At 38.2% G+C, this 15,926-nt stretch overlaps 1 pseudogene; it reads left to right on the top strand.

Annotated features, from left to right (window-relative positions):
- Positions 1–5,434: 5,434 nt before the first annotated feature.
- LOC137240786 (uncharacterized) overlaps positions 5,435–15,926 on the top strand; it is a 99,863-nt pseudogene continuing 89,371 nt past the window's right edge.

The following is a 15,926-nucleotide window of genomic DNA, read 5'->3' as shown; positions in this document are numbered from 1 at the left end:
TTCTCTGGAAAACTTCCTCCAAGTTCTTAAGATGTTCATCAAAGTTCTTGCCCAATACGATGATGTCGTCCAGGTACACCAAGCATGTTTTCCAATGTAGTCCTTTCAGTACCTGGTCCATGAGTCTCTCAAAAGTAGCTGGTGCATTACAAAGTCCAAAAGGCATCACTGTAAATTGCCAAAGACCATCACCGACACTGAAGGCTGTTTTCTCTTTATCTTCCTCCTTCACCTCCACTTGCCAGTAGCCGCTTTTCAAGTCCAGCGTGGAAAACCATTTCGTACCAGATAGCGAGTCCAGAGTGTCGTCAATTCTTGGCAATGGGTAGCTATCCTTTTTCGTTACGTCATTCAACTTCCGGTAGTCCACGCAAAACCTCATTTTTCCATCCTTCTTTTTTACAAGTACTACCGGTGAGCTCCATGGACTAGCTGATGGTTCGATGACGCCGCTGTCGTTCATTTCTTGAATGATTTGATTCACAACTTCCCGCTTCGCCAGTGGAACACTACGTGGAGCTTGACGGATCGGTCTCGCATCTCCAGTATCAATTTGATGTTTCACAACGTTGGGGCGGCCTGGTTTAGAATCATCCTGGTCAAATATGTTCGCGTACTTTAGGAGCAGTTGTTTTGCCTTACTCTGATATGATTCCTCTAGCCCCTGCATCCATGCCGTGATGTCATTTGAAAGATCAGTATTACTAGCTGAAACGTGTTCCTGGAGCTGTTCACTGTTAATAACCATTTCAGCCTCTTGGCATCTTCCCAAAAGAGCTCCTTTAGTCAGTTTGAGTGGTGACTTGAACTCATTGAGTACTCTTACCGGAATACGTCCATCTTGTTTTGTCATAGCCAGGGTTTTTCCTACAAGTATGTTTAGTGCTGATTTGTTTGCTGCTTCGACAACCCACAATTTGTTTGTCCCACAATCTCCATCAACCTTTGCCCAGATGACTGCTTCGGATTTTGGTGGTATTTGCTGACTCTCTTCCACCAGCACTCGTTTACTGCTGTAGCCTCTCTCGTAGCCGAAATTAAGTGGTACATCCATGTTTTTATATCGCATCGTCTCGCTTTGCATGTCGATCTTGATGCCCTGGTCGATTAAGAAGTCCACTCCAATTATGATTTCATCAACAATTTCTGCCACTATAAAATTGTGTACTACCATGACGTTCCCAATTGCGACTTCACATTCTACTTCTCCAATTACCTGTGTGTCCTCTCCCGTGGCTGTACGTAATCTTGCTCCAAGCAATGGTCTTATCTTTTTGTTGACTAAATCTGCTCGAATGATGGAATGAGATGCACCCGTATCTACAGTCAATAACCGTTCCTTTCCGTCCACATGTCCTCCAACAGTAAGGCTGCTCGATCTTCTTCCAATCTGCGAGATAGAGATTATGGGGCATTCAATTGCGGGAGCCAGCTGTCGCCCCTTGCGGCTGACTCGATTTAGTTTAACGATTGAGTGGTCTTGGATATTTCCTCATCACCTTCTGCTCTGCGTTTACGACCACCGACATTGTTGGAGCTATTGGGACCGCTGCTGCAATGTCGTGCAATATGACCTGGGTTGCCGCACTTGAAACATTTAATAACTCCGGCATTTTTCTGTTGTGAACCCTTCAGTGCTTCCAAAATAGTGTCTACCCAATCTGGTCTTTCCACTTCTACACGATGAGCTTTGTATGCTGGTTTACTCAATAGTGAGGCCGTTTCCTGAGTCAATGCATGTGATACCGTTTCAGAAAATGTCAGCTTTGGGTTTGCGTATGTAGCTCGCTTCGTTTCCACGTCCCGTATGCCATTTATGAAACTCTGGATTTTTACCCTTTCAGTGTATTCCACGGGTGCGTCCGCATTTACAAGATGAGCCAATCTTTCAATATCTGAAGCAAACTCCTGCAATGTCTCATTTGCTTTTTGGTAGCGGTTTTGCAACACAATTTGGAATATCTGTTTCCTATGCTCGCTTCCATAACGTCGTTCTACAGCAGCCATCAATGCTTCATAATTGTTCCGCTCTCCTTCGGGAATCGTCTGTAGAATTTCCGCTGCTGGCCCCTTCAATGCCACGAATAGTGCAGCAACTTTATCTTCCGCATTCCAGTTGTTCACTGCTGCGGTCTTCTCAAACTGTAGCTTAAAGACCTGGAAAGGAACAGAACCGTCAAAGGATGGTGTTTTTACCTTTGTATTGCTTGCTGAAACAGCTGGGCGGTTTAATTGCAACTCTTGTATACGACCTCTCAAAGCATCCACCTCGGCTTCGATTTTTTCCTCAAACTGCGTTATTTTCTCGTCCATACGTGCTTCGAGTTTTGATGATATACGCGCCTCTTGTGCTTCGAGTTGTACTGTTATGCGTGCCTCTTGTGCTTTCAGTTGTGTCTCCATTTTTGATGTAATCTGTGTCGACATTTCTGCCATACGCGTTTCTTGTGCTTCAATCTTCGATGTAATCTGTGTCGACATTTCTGACATACGCGTTTCTTGTGCTTCAATCTTGGATGTTATGCGTGTCTCCTGCGATTCCAGCTGAGATGACATGTTGGTGGATATTTGTGATGACATTTCTGTTATACGTGCCTCTTGCGCTTCTATCTTGGATGTTACTGTCGATGTTTGAGCAGTTATTGCAGCCAATATCATGTTCAAATCTGTGCTGGTAACCGTCTGCGATGTTTCGTTTTTCTCTTCAATTTTTGTTGTTGTTTCGTCCCCATCAGGATAAAAGACAAACTCGTCCACATCAATTCCTTGCGACTCCATTACCTCTCGTAGCCGTGCTTGAAGTTCGATCTTATTGCCGGTTGTATTTAATCCACGGTTCTCCAACTCCTTTTTCAGTTGCTGGATCTTCAATTCACTGAACTTTGCCATGCCCAAGTTGTATTCCCAATCTTCGGAATTTATTCAACAATTCCTCTTCTGACACCAATTGTAACAATTTTTACTTGCAAATCCTCTTATTTGCCCTTTTGCTAGGATCGTATCGCTAAACTGTTGAATAAATAACTCCAATATTGAATAACGGAAAAATGGCCTTTATTAAAATACTTCACAATAACACTCAAACTGTGCAACGAATAACTTAATAACCAAACTGATATCTTAAAGGAAACTGACTTTCAAAATAATAGTGCTATTGCTCGCTAGATATCGTCTTACTCGTAACTGCTTGACAATTCAAATCAAACTGAATTCCTTCTTACTCGCCTGCACCGCTTTTATAGTTTACGCTGCATACTTCTAGGCTCTTCGATTTCCAGAAGTTACTAGTTGTTTCGGCTACAAAATCGCCAGCCACAACTACGTGCACAAATTATTGCCCTCTCTTGTGACCACTGAGATAAGATATATGCATGTGTTTGTGCATTGCCACTCCGCTGCTCGTATACGTACATATGTGTAGACGCAATTATTTATTCGTTTATGTAGATTCATAATTGAATTATTGATGTGAATGTTTGCAGTTTACAGTCTCTCGCGTATACGTAGGCGCATAAGTAAATGCATCTGTGTGTGACATCTCTTTTGGCTGCCTTATATATGTGTATACATGATTTGATTATTGACGTAAATACTGCTTGGCATGGCCTAATGCGGCAATTACCCACCGACGTGTGCCGTACGTACGGCCGTTTGTCGTACGAAGCACGTTTGACCGAGCTCTCAAGCCCGTAGGAATCAATGTGTGCGTCTGTGTACATGTACATAAGATATTTGTGTGTGTATTGTTTACAGATAAGCACTGTTGCCATTGACCATTTTGCATGTATGCTTATGGAAACATCAACTTTTTCCAATTTAATTTTTGATATTGTAAAAGGCCGGAATACTATTAAATAAGTATAAATAGATTAAATATTTATAATCAGCACTTTTACATAATTATTTCAAATTATTTTCACAATTTTTCAAACTTTAATTAGGCGTTTTTGCATAAAATTGCAAACGGTCAAAAATTAGAGCACAAAAGTTTACTAGGCAACTCTGTCTAGTGAGAGAGCGATCAGCTGACACGTTCTTACGGAAAAAATCAAAATTGTTTTGATTTCTACGTTCCGGGCTACGTACGTACGGGCGTTCCACGCCGGTGAGTTTTCGTTTACATTGCACACTCATAAGATAGGTCGTGTCAGCTGACACGTTTTTTCTACGTACGTTCGTGAGTAACCACGGCTTTAGCATCGCCTTAGTGATGGTATAGGTTAGTGATGCTAATATCCGTGACAATATTAATATTGACTACCACTGTCTCAAGGACTGGCCAGTTCAATTCTGAGTTGAAAAGGTAACTTTCTGTTCTGCAAGTGGGCTTCATTTAGCCAGTTTTTGAAAGTTCTTTCTTCAGAATTTTTATTTTAAAATTAAATGAACGACTTCTCTAGCTGGGCGTAGCTTATGGGTTATGGTAGGACTTTTCTGTAATCCATAATACCTGACTATATGGTTGATCCCTTTAGGTGCCTGCATTTACGATATTTTGATTCATTAAGAAGCAGCAGAAAGTCGGGCACCAAGAAATGTCAACACATTTGAATCAAGTTTTTATGTGGACCATGCCTCTGGTATCATTAGCATATAGGTAGTAGCCAGGCTGTATTTAAAGAGAGAATTCTCTGTATCGAGGAGACCCAAGGGGTACTGGTGGACCACACCAAAGGGAAGTTTTTATGCAGGGCCCTTCTTTAATCAAGTTTTAAATATTAGAACGCTAGTTTCCCTTTTCAAGCTGGTAGTCGTGCAATCAATTTGGGTAACTCAATAATTTTTAATAAAAATGGGGTTGAGGATAGTGGTAGAATGGCGTTGCAAGCTGGTGAAGAGGAAAGCGTTACTATCGATGATTTTGATCCCAAAATTGAATCAAAGCGGGAGGTGTACCTGCCGAAGGGATCTGAGAATGATATGAGGCTTTAAAAATTAGCCATTCTTTAGTAGCCTAAGTCAAGCCAAACTACCGACAGCTTAGAACGGGTTATGAGATTATATACAGGTCGAACGCTGTTGGCTTTCAAGAACTTTACTGTGATGGGTCCTCATTACCCTACCCCGCTTGAGAAGAAAGAGGTCTCTGGTGGGAAGAATAGGCCGAAAATTATTAAAGGGGAGAATAGTGATTTGAATAGGTAAATAAAATAGGAAAAACGGCGCAATCCTCGGATTGTGGGCAATATAGTTGTGATAACAGGAGGTACATTTTTCAACCTGCCAGAGAGAAGGAGAAACCCAAAACATCGGGCAAAGCAAAAACTTAGCTGAAATGGCGCTAGTATGTCAAGTACTGAGCGTGGGATTGGAAAAATTGTTTCTAAGGTTATAGAAAGCTTATTAAGCCAAATAAGGTTAACGCGTTGACTACGGTTCTTTTCAAGAGGATAAGCGAAATGAGAAAGCAGTATAAGAGTTCACAAAAGTCTCTATGAGCACATGTCTTCGTAAAGGCGAAGGCCTGCAGGAGAAACCAACTGAAATGCTACTATTCTTTAATTCAATGTTCGTTACAAAGGATTTATTTGATGATAAGCCACAAAAACGTGACCTCAAGATTGCTATAGAAAACGGCCAATACGATCCCCCTGTAACAAATGTCTGGGTTTTATGTTGGGTGAAGTCGGAGGATGCACTGTGGATAAGAGTGTGGGAAAAGCCCCTGGGGCACGGCCAGGTATTTATATACAGATAATGTATCCTAAGAAAAATATTCATAGCATGCTGGAAGCTGGGAAGCAACCACCCTCGAGTATCTGAAGCTAGCCGATTAAAAAAAGCATAGGTGTAAAGCCAAAAAATGTTGGAGACGGGGGACGGGGAAATCGCAGGACGTAGCGCTAATAGGCATTAAGCGGGGAAAAAGCGATCTCTCTTTGAATACCCTGCTGTATACATATCATAAAAAGCGGTTGTACAACTGGAATGCCGGAAGGAAGGTCGCATTTAACGGCTTATCGGAGGTTCGGATACGAATATGCGCCACAATGGGCCAACAGATGATGATCGCTCTTTTGTTATATGCACCAAAGTAGTGTGGTTATGCGTGCCTATCAAGAGTAGTGTTCCTACACATATCGGGCCAACAACTCGTAAGTAATGCTTCCGGTTGCTAGGTGGTCCCTAGAAACCATTATTTTTTTGCTATGTCAGCAACTACTTTCTCCCGAGGCCTTTCTTTTTAAAATCATCCAATACGAGCACACTACGGAAAGCAGCCTGTAATACTCCTAGCAGATATTTCGTTGTGTCCCAGAAAACTTGTAGTATTTGCTAAGAGTGCGGATTTTTTTTCACATAAGTTCTGGTATTTAGAAAGGGGTTTCCGTTGGCCATCAAACAAGTTTTATGCGGCAGTTACCGACGAACGTACGTAGAAAAAACGTGTCAGCTGACACGACCTAACTTATGAGTGTGCAATGTAAACGAAAACTCACCGACGTGCAACGCCCGTACGTACGTAGCCCGGAACGAAGAAATCAAAACAATTTTGATTTTTTCCGTAAAAACGTGTCAGCTGATCGCTCTCTCACTAGACAGAGTTGCCTAGTAAACTTTTGTGCGCTAATTTTTGACCGTTTGCAATTTTATGCAAAAACACCTTATTAAAGTTTGAAAAATTGTGAAAATAATTCGAAATAATTATGTAAAAGTGCAGATTATAAATATGTAATCTATTTATACTTATTTAATATTTATTCCGGCCTTTTATAATATCAAAAATTAAATTGGAAAAACTTGATGTTTCCATAAGCATACATGCAAAATGGTCAATGGCAACAGTGCTTATTTGTAAACAATACACACACAAATATGTTATGTACATGTACACAGACGCACACATTGATTCCTACGGGCTTGAGAGTTCGGTCAAACGTGCTTCGTACGACAAACGTCCGTACGTACGGCACACGTCGGTGGGTAACTGCCGCATTAGTCATACTTTGGTCAATATGTTATCTTAACTGAAAAGCCAGTTGCATCTCAATTAAACTAGTAGAGCTGTAAATATTAGTACATCTATGCTAATGTTAGTAAATTTCTGAGTACTAGAGAGTAAATGCTATTTTTTCAATGTATTAGTGTTCCCAATGTATGATGTTATTATTGACCAATAATAGTGCTGTTAATAACATTTTTAGAACACTTGCCTGAAAAGAGTGCAAAAATTGAGCTGAGAGAAAACGTGAGAATTTGGTATATGTAAATATTCAGAGAAATTGTAAAAGAAATAAAATAAATTTAAACTTGTTGCTTTAACTTATATTTTGATGCGCAGATGATATGAAAGATGAATGAAAATAACTATGAAATTTGTCAAAGGATTTGTATCCTTTTCGAATATTAGTGAGAAATATTTATTGAATGGTTAATACTGTAACCTATATTATAATTTTAATGGCTGTCATTTTATATATACAAAAAGGCTGTTTGAAATTGTTGGCTTGTCAGATCAACCAATCGATCTTTCACAAGCTGAACATGCATAAATTGAAAACAGATTAACGAAGAGAGTCTTACACACTTTGGTATCTGAGACAACACATGTCTATTTGAGTTAATACAAAAACTTCTTACTCACAAAAGGATAAGCTTGAAACTAGGGGGAAATACGCTTCATTGACTGGTAAATAGAGCCACAGCGCAATATATATATATTTGGTACGTATATAACAGTACTTCCAGCAGAGATATTGTAGTACAAAGTACAAAAATTAAAAAAAGGAAAATCGTTATGATCCCCTCCTATTTAGTTAATTTCTCCAAAAATCGTTTAGTGCCATGCAAAAATACTTGACGCGAGCTTCTCTTCCAATTTGCATCATGCCATTTTTAAACGGTTTTATTTAGCTTGACTTGACAGGCCGGCCGGCTGGCTGGCCGGCACGAATTTTGTATTTGAAATTGAAGTAGCTTCCCGATAAGCTACAAGCTTGAAACTTGGAATGAATAGAACCCGATGACAATGCAATAATAAGAAAACAAACTCCGATAGGTGGCGCATGGATCGAAATATTTCAAAAAATCGTATTTGTGGTCCGATTTGGTTAATATTTGGAACACATAATACATACATGAATAGAAAGCGACCTATGAAAAAATCACCGCTAGGTGGCGCAAGGATTGAGATATTCAAAAAAATCGTATTTTTGGTCCGATTTGGTTCAAATTTGGAACACCTAATACATACGTCAATAGAAAGCGACCCATGATATCCGATTTGACTCATATTTGGAAGAAAGTGATATCAAAATATTTTGGAGTTCGAGGAGGGACAAGCATACGTGGCGCAGAGTCGAGTAAAGTCTTTGAAAGGATTATGTATTGAGGGCTTATATTTGTAACAAAGAGTCCTTGTAATAATGAGTCACTAAATGAACTAAATAGAATGAGAAGTAATACGCAATTAAATAAAAACTAAAGACATGAAAATAAAATAATTAAAAAAAATTGTAAGTTAAACCGTTTTATTGAAAACAATACTTACATGAAGTAATAATAATACTAAAACTAGAAAATAATTAGGTACGTCCTAGGTACTAGTCATCACACTCTTCATCAATCTAGGGCGTTGATCAGACAATTAAATAAAAGCGTTGGACGTGTCAAATTTATATTGATTGTCATATATAAGACCAACTGAACCTTAATCAGGTTATGCTACGCCTCACATTTTTAAGAAAATTCACGCGCCCTACGCTTTAACTTAATTGTCTGATGAATGCCCTAGATTGATGAAGAGTGTGATGACTAGTACCTAGGAGGTACCTAATTATTTTCTAGTTTTAGTATTATTATTACTTCTTTTAAGTATTGTTTTCAATAAAACCGTTTAACTTAAAAAATTTTTTTAGAGCACACAATTAGATATTGTAACGAATTTGCTTGCAAATCCTCTTATTTGCAGTTCGTATCACTAAACTGTTGAATAAATACCTCCAATATTGAATAATGGAAAAATGGCCTTTATTAAAGTACTTCACAATAACACTTATACTTTGCAACTAGCTGGCTTAATGACCAAACTGATAGCTTAAATGAAACTGGCTTTCAAAATAATACTGCTATTGCTCGCTAGATATCGTCTTAATCGAAACTGAATATAGCGCCTCTACCGCCGGTGCTTTTATACTCTGTAATTTCCTCGTGGCATCTTCTAGGCGCTTCCAGAATTTGCTTAGTTGCCGTCATATAATTATAACTACAGATGCACGTATATAGCTTCTCATATGCGTGCATTTGTGAGCGACACTTCAGCAATTACAATTGCATACTTTTAGGAGCATCTCTTCTCTGCTGCGTGTACGTACATATGTGTAGACATAATGTTTTATTCGTTTATGTAGATACATAATGATTGATCTATGGATGTGCATACCAGGCGCTCCTTAGCATCGGCTTAGAGATGGCAGCACCCCTTAGTTTTGCTAATATTCGTAACAATATTGGTGTTCGATTTCGTCCAAACTTTAACTTCCTTAGTTGTTTCTACTAAATTCAAAATATAAGATCTCATTGAAAAAAAAAAGTTTTTTCACATTTGATAAAACTTCCTAAGTACTCGCTTGGATCAAGTATACTCGATACTTTTTCCTGAGTGTGAGTTCTAGCATACGTACCTTGATCCGAGTATTTTATATGAGTACCGGTGTGGATACTTTTTTTTTTAATTCTATCACTACTCATGGAAGTGAGGTATTGCCTACGGCGGTAATATTTGTGTTATTATGCAGAGTAAATTCCCTCAAATTTTCTGCAATGTGGGAGTCATTCTGAAATGGCAAATAGGGGATCGAATAAAGAAAACGTCTACAGCGTTGATTCGGTTTCATAGCAGTACATACTGATTTTTGTACTCCTTCCAACATTTCCACACAGTGTGAATTTCCATTAGACAAGAACAGACAAATAGGCGGCATGCCAGGTTGTCATAAACATATTTACTGATAGCTCTACGGTTTATTTGAAGACGAGGGTTGGTATATTTTCAACGGACTTGTACTCCAGGTCTTCTTTCGCCTTGGCGACCATTGCTGTGTAAATCGTTTGGCACATGTGCATAAACACGTGGAAAGGATGATAATTTTCTTAAAGAGCCAGGCCGAGCTAAAAGCTTTGGACTCATATGCGAGCAACGTAAAGCCGGTCACTGAATGCCGCAGATCTTTCAGTGAGGCAGTGCAGTAATTCAGTATTAGTTTTATATGGGTACCAACACCGTGTAATTTTGAAGTCAAATGTATAACAGGATTCCTGATCAATATACCTGGCCTTTTTTTAATTCTGTGCGAGCACGAACACTATAAGCCAGGCAAATATGCTCCGGCTAGCACGTCCTATACGCGAGCCATCAAGGTTGTTTTGAAAGAGTTTTGAAAATAGAAGATTTGTTTGAATCCGAATAACTCAAAAATAAAATAAATATAAGGCGCAATAAACTCCGAAGAGATTTTAGGCCGAGCTTCTCTTCCAATTTGCGTCGTGCTCCTATTGACTTTTTCCAGCAAATTGGCGCGACGGGACCTACTTGTTTTATGCCGACTCCAAACGGCATCTGCTAGGCAGATGAGTTTTCACGGAGAACTTTTCATGGCAGAAATACACTCGGAGTGCTTGCCAAATACTGCCGAGGGGCAATCCCGTTTAGAAAAATTTGCTTCTGATTGAAAAAACTTCTTTCTAAAATGTTGATGTTGCTTTGCCCAGGGCGTGAACCCAGGATCTTCGGTGTGGATGGCGGAGCATGCTATCATCACACCACGGCGGCCGCCATGACTCAAAAATGCCTACTGGTTAATAAGGGGAAAATAAGCATATCTTAATATGTAAAAATCACGTGTCACTATGTTTGGCGCAAATGGACTCCTAAACTACTTAACCGATTTTAAATTTGTTTTGCACCCCGTATGTAGTTTGATCTAGCTTGAAAGATACGATAGGCTATATCTCAGTTTATGTTCGAAATATTATTTTATTTCAATTTTTTTTCAATGTTTATACGTAATAGTAAAATGTTACGTATACGCAGTGCACTCAGGTGGTGCGGATATACTTCCGTGTAATTGCTTGGTGTATAATTAAACAACGTGCTTATCAATAAAAAATATTATAGCGAATGATATAAAGTATGGCACATCTTCAGGCCCGCCATTGGGGGAGGGGGGTTTCTGAGGGGGCCCGCGATTTGGAGGTACTATGACATTTTTTTAATTCAGGAGAGTCTTTAGTTGTTCCATGTGCAATTTTTAAGCCGAATTTCAAAAGCAACGAAAATCTGCATTTCGTTTTAATATTATAGTGAAATGTGAAAAATAAAAATCTATATATATATAAAGAAAGGCTAAAATGTGTGTTAGTTGTTCGCCGGTGTTTGAAGAGATGCGTCGGTCGATTTTGTTCAAGCCTTTATACAAGTTGCGTAACCCTCATGCGGTGGTTACTACATAGGTTTGGTTGCGATCGACGTACAGGGTCTTGAGATATAGGCCAAAACGTGGGCCAGTGAATGCCTAGACAGTGTTTATACAATATGGATATCAAATGAAAGCCGTTGATGAGTGCTTTAGTACAGAGTAATATATTATCCAGAGATGGACTGGGACTAAGATTAGGTCTAGGACTGGGACTAAGACTCGGAGTGGAACTGGGACAGAGACTCGGAGTGGGATTGGGACTGGGACTGGAATAAAATACATACCACCCTCTGGGACAGGCAATAAGGGATGCAGAAGAATGAGAAGAAATTGGGAGAAGAGAAAAGATTTAAGGAGATTGAGAAAGGGATAGAATGAGACGAAGATGGAGATAGATGAAGCGAAAAAGGCGGAGGAAGGAGTGAATAAAAGGATTAGGAAAAAGTGAAGAAGGGGAGGGAAGAGTCAGATGGAAAAAGCTTATTAAAATGTATGCAGATAGGCCAAATTTAGGGCAGGACAACGTCTGCCGGGTCTTCTAGTTGATATTATATAGTATTTGGCCATTTTATAGTAAGCTTGCTTTTTTAAATTTGTAAGTATTTATCACTAATAGGTTATATTCGTTTCTTTCTTCTTTCAGGTAAGTTTTTTCGCTATACTACCAAATACTACTTGAACTACATAAATTCCATGGCATTTCAGCAACACATAAGTCGGGTAAAACATTTTTATAGTTAGGATTCACTTGTACACAAGAGCCTTGTAACTATCTATATAGTCTCACTTATATCAAAATTGCCATCATAGAAATCTATACTGATTGGGGCATCCGTCCGTACGTCCGTTGACAGGATAATTTGAGAAAAAGTTGAGATATCTTTATGAAATTTGGTATCAATATGGACCAAGAATAGATTGGCTTTTAAATGGGTGAAGTCGAACTATAACCACGCCCACTTAAATTTCGAAAAATGGGGAAAAGGGCGATAAAGTTATATATGGGCTTATGACACAAAAAAATTATTTGGTAATTTTTTCGAAAATGGGCATAGCACCACCCACATTTAAAAGGACACATTTTTAAAGTTCCATGTTGCAATTCGGCAGGGAAGTTTTCATTCCTATGATATATTCACTAAGTGAACGTTATTATCTGCATTTAGTTAGCGAGACATGCGGATATTGCTTTATACAATTGTTTTTGTTATTGACATTAGAGAAAAATTGCAAAGTTTACAAACGGCGACGGTTACTATGACATATTTCTGAATTTCACTTCTTCATCAGCTAGTGTCTCAAGAGCTGAGTATTGAACTCGAAATCTCCAACATTCATACTTTATACTAGTGTAAAGACATTATCTTTATCTACTCAGAAATATGAATGGTTCGCTGCTCGCTTTGCAATTGGCCTCTCTCACGGCTCCACCCTCCATTTATTTTCGAACACAAGCGTGAATTTCGAAATCTGAGAAATCGAGAACTTGGCTTCTCGCGAGCTTCTCGACATTCAATTTAGTCGCTGTATTTGTTGTATTCCGATGTATCTTATTTGTGGTTTTGTGGAAATTTTCGCTGGTTATCCAGAAGAAATCTTAAGCTCCATATAAAATTGCAAGTGCAGTGCTTAAATTGAATGTCAAGAAGTTCGCAAGTTTTTCAAGTATTTCGAAAGTCTGGCGAGAAACCTCGGCTCCCCAGAAATTTTTTTTGATGTCACTTTATGTAAACGATGATATCAGGGGCAATAATGTAACAAACAGGCAGACTACTTAGCCAAGTAGAGTGTTATAGTAGGATTGTATGATTCAGAGCCTATATGTGGATTTACAAAGATATACACCACGGAAACTATAAGAAACTGAAAAAAAAGCCGTTCAGAATGCTGGATTGAATGCCCAGGCCAATGACAGGCTAAATTGGTAATAATCCCAGGAAGGAAAATAACAGCCAAACTCATAGATCTAAAGCGAACTCTCACTGGGCACTATACAGGAAAGTGTTGTCTGGTATATCATCTAAGTAAGTTAAATCTATACGATACACAAACAAAAGCTTTTGAGAGCTGGCGATGAAACGCTGATTCATGTTCTTATCAAATGCGTCGCTCTGGCCAGGCATAGTTTCTTCCATTTAGTTGCATAAAAAGCCTACATCTACAGTAATATGCTGAAAGGTCAAGTACAACAGATCTAATAGAGCAAGAGCCTGTGACTGCCAGCCCTTCGTCATTTTATAAAAGTTAAAATTTCGTCAGTGCATACTTCCAACGGGAGCAGGATCGTTGGTCTATTATAAAACTTGAGTCATGGTGGCTTTAACAGATACCGTGCAAAACTTCCGCAGAAAAATAGACCTTTCTTTCGTCATTTTATAAAGACTGGTTTTCATATATGGTCTTCGTCACGATATAAGAAGCCACTAGCTTCATTGCCAGCCACTCTCCATAGTGGCTTTGATTAGCCAGACATTTTTAATCCTTCTAAACTTCAAAGAACAATGAAGCTATTTTATACTGAAATTCGAATACAAAATCTTAAAAAAAAACTTTTGAAATTTTGTTTGCCGTAAAAAACTTTCAGCTTATGAAAAAGTATTTAACTTTGTGAAAAAGTACAATTATGCATTATAAAAAGTGTCTGACTGGACAAAGCCACAATGGAAAGAGTCTGGCAATGAGGCTAGTTGGTTCTTATATCGTGACGAAAACCATACATGAAAATCATTCTTTATAAAATGGCGAAAGAAAGGTCTATTTTTCTGCCAAGTTTTTGCATGATATCTGTTAAAGCCACTATAGTTACGTTCCATTGAGACTTGAGCGAGATGCGGATAGAAATTTAACATGCAAATGCAACAACAACGTTGTGATCCTGATATTTATCTGGTTCAATTTCTGATCCGTATAGCAGTTCTGTTCGTTTCGTTTTCTGTAGTAGATTTTTTGACAGCTAACCACTTTTGAGTTGGTAGCACTCATAGCTCAACTATGTGGTTGGCTCATCTCTACAGCAATAACATACCTTTGTTCACATTGCCAAAATTAGCGTGTTGGTGTTAGGCGAATGGAATGGAATGAAAACATAAAACTTAGCACAATTTGTAAGTAGTAAGAAAATGTTGTAAATTCGTTGGTTTCTTTTAAGTTTGCCATCTCCTTCTGACAATCCCTACTCCAGTGAAATGAAAAAAATAAAATCAGCTGGTGAGATGAGCCAACCATATAGTTGAGCCATTGTAAGCACTGAACTAAATACGTTTACATTTGTGTATACATAAAAGATCTCGCCATATTTAAAAGCAAAAACACTGAAAGAGTAAACAACTTGAAGATGATGTAAAGAAAATAAATAGTTTGCTTACGTGCGAAACTATTTAAATGTTAATAATTCTATCAGTATCTTAAAAATTTTTTTACGTTTCTTCTTATTTTCTACAAAACAGGTGTTTTATATTAGTGTTGCCAGCTCTCATAAAGTTGATCCAGATCGTTCCAATGAGATTTGAGCCAGAGCCAGAGCTCGATAAACCAATGGAATGGCCCATATGACTCAAGTTTTATAATAGACCAACGATCCTGCTTCAGTTGGAGGTATGCACTGACGAAATTTCAACTTTTATAAAATGACAAAGGTCTACAAGTCACGGGCTCTTAGACTATAAATAAAAATCTGAAATTACTTCTGGGAAAAAAAATTTCAAAATTCAATGCGAATTTTTAGAGACCTATAACATGTACTTTGTCAGAAAAATCAGAAAATTTATGAGAAAAAAAAAATCGAAATTTTTGTTCACCTTTTTTTGGCATTCTCGAACGTTTTCGAAAGCATTTTTGAAATTGGTTTTCATAGCTGCAGTAAAAAATTCTTTAAAGTTTTTTTTTAAATTTTAAAAAATGAAAAATGCGATACAAATTTCCACTACTATTTTCACATGCGCAACAGTGTGTAACTCCTTTTTTATTTAATTATGCGTATGATAACTAAATATTTAGTCACAAAAAGTAATTAAATGGTATTCAAAGAGAAACAAAATTTCAAATTAAATCAACCAAATGCTACACACCATTTCTTTTGTATTTAGATTACACTTTTTCATATTGAGGCAGTCCTGTGGTAAGCAAAAAATTGTCACCTTTTGGCCTAAATATCACGCTGTCAACAATATTTGAACAGCACGCATGACTAACAAACACAAATAAAAACTTTTACAAATAAGTTCCACAAACAAGTTTCCAGCTGTCTTTTGCTCTGCTTTGTGCTAATATTGAAAGCATGTCAAACTCTTAAGGAAACTTGCAGTTCAATGTTGCTGAAACATGTTGATAAGTGCTGCTGAAACATGTTGATACTTTGCTTTGCAACATTCGACAGAACGAAAAAGTGAGAGTAAATTTTTATTTTTTAGCCGTATTGCTCGCATAGTCCTAAGCTCAAATGTGTTGTGCGCATTTTATCATCTTTCAGTATCAGTATCCATCTTGATTGAGATGCTAGAAAATTACGGT

The sequence above is a fragment of the Eurosta solidaginis genome, chromosome 1 (genome assembly GCF_040869045.1).
Source record: "Eurosta solidaginis isolate ZX-2024a chromosome 1, ASM4086904v1, whole genome shotgun sequence".
Classification (NCBI taxonomy): Eukaryota; Metazoa; Arthropoda; class Insecta; order Diptera; family Tephritidae; genus Eurosta; species Eurosta solidaginis.
The sequence above is the reverse complement of the archived record's forward strand: the minus strand, read 5'-3'. Positions and strand labels throughout refer to the sequence as shown.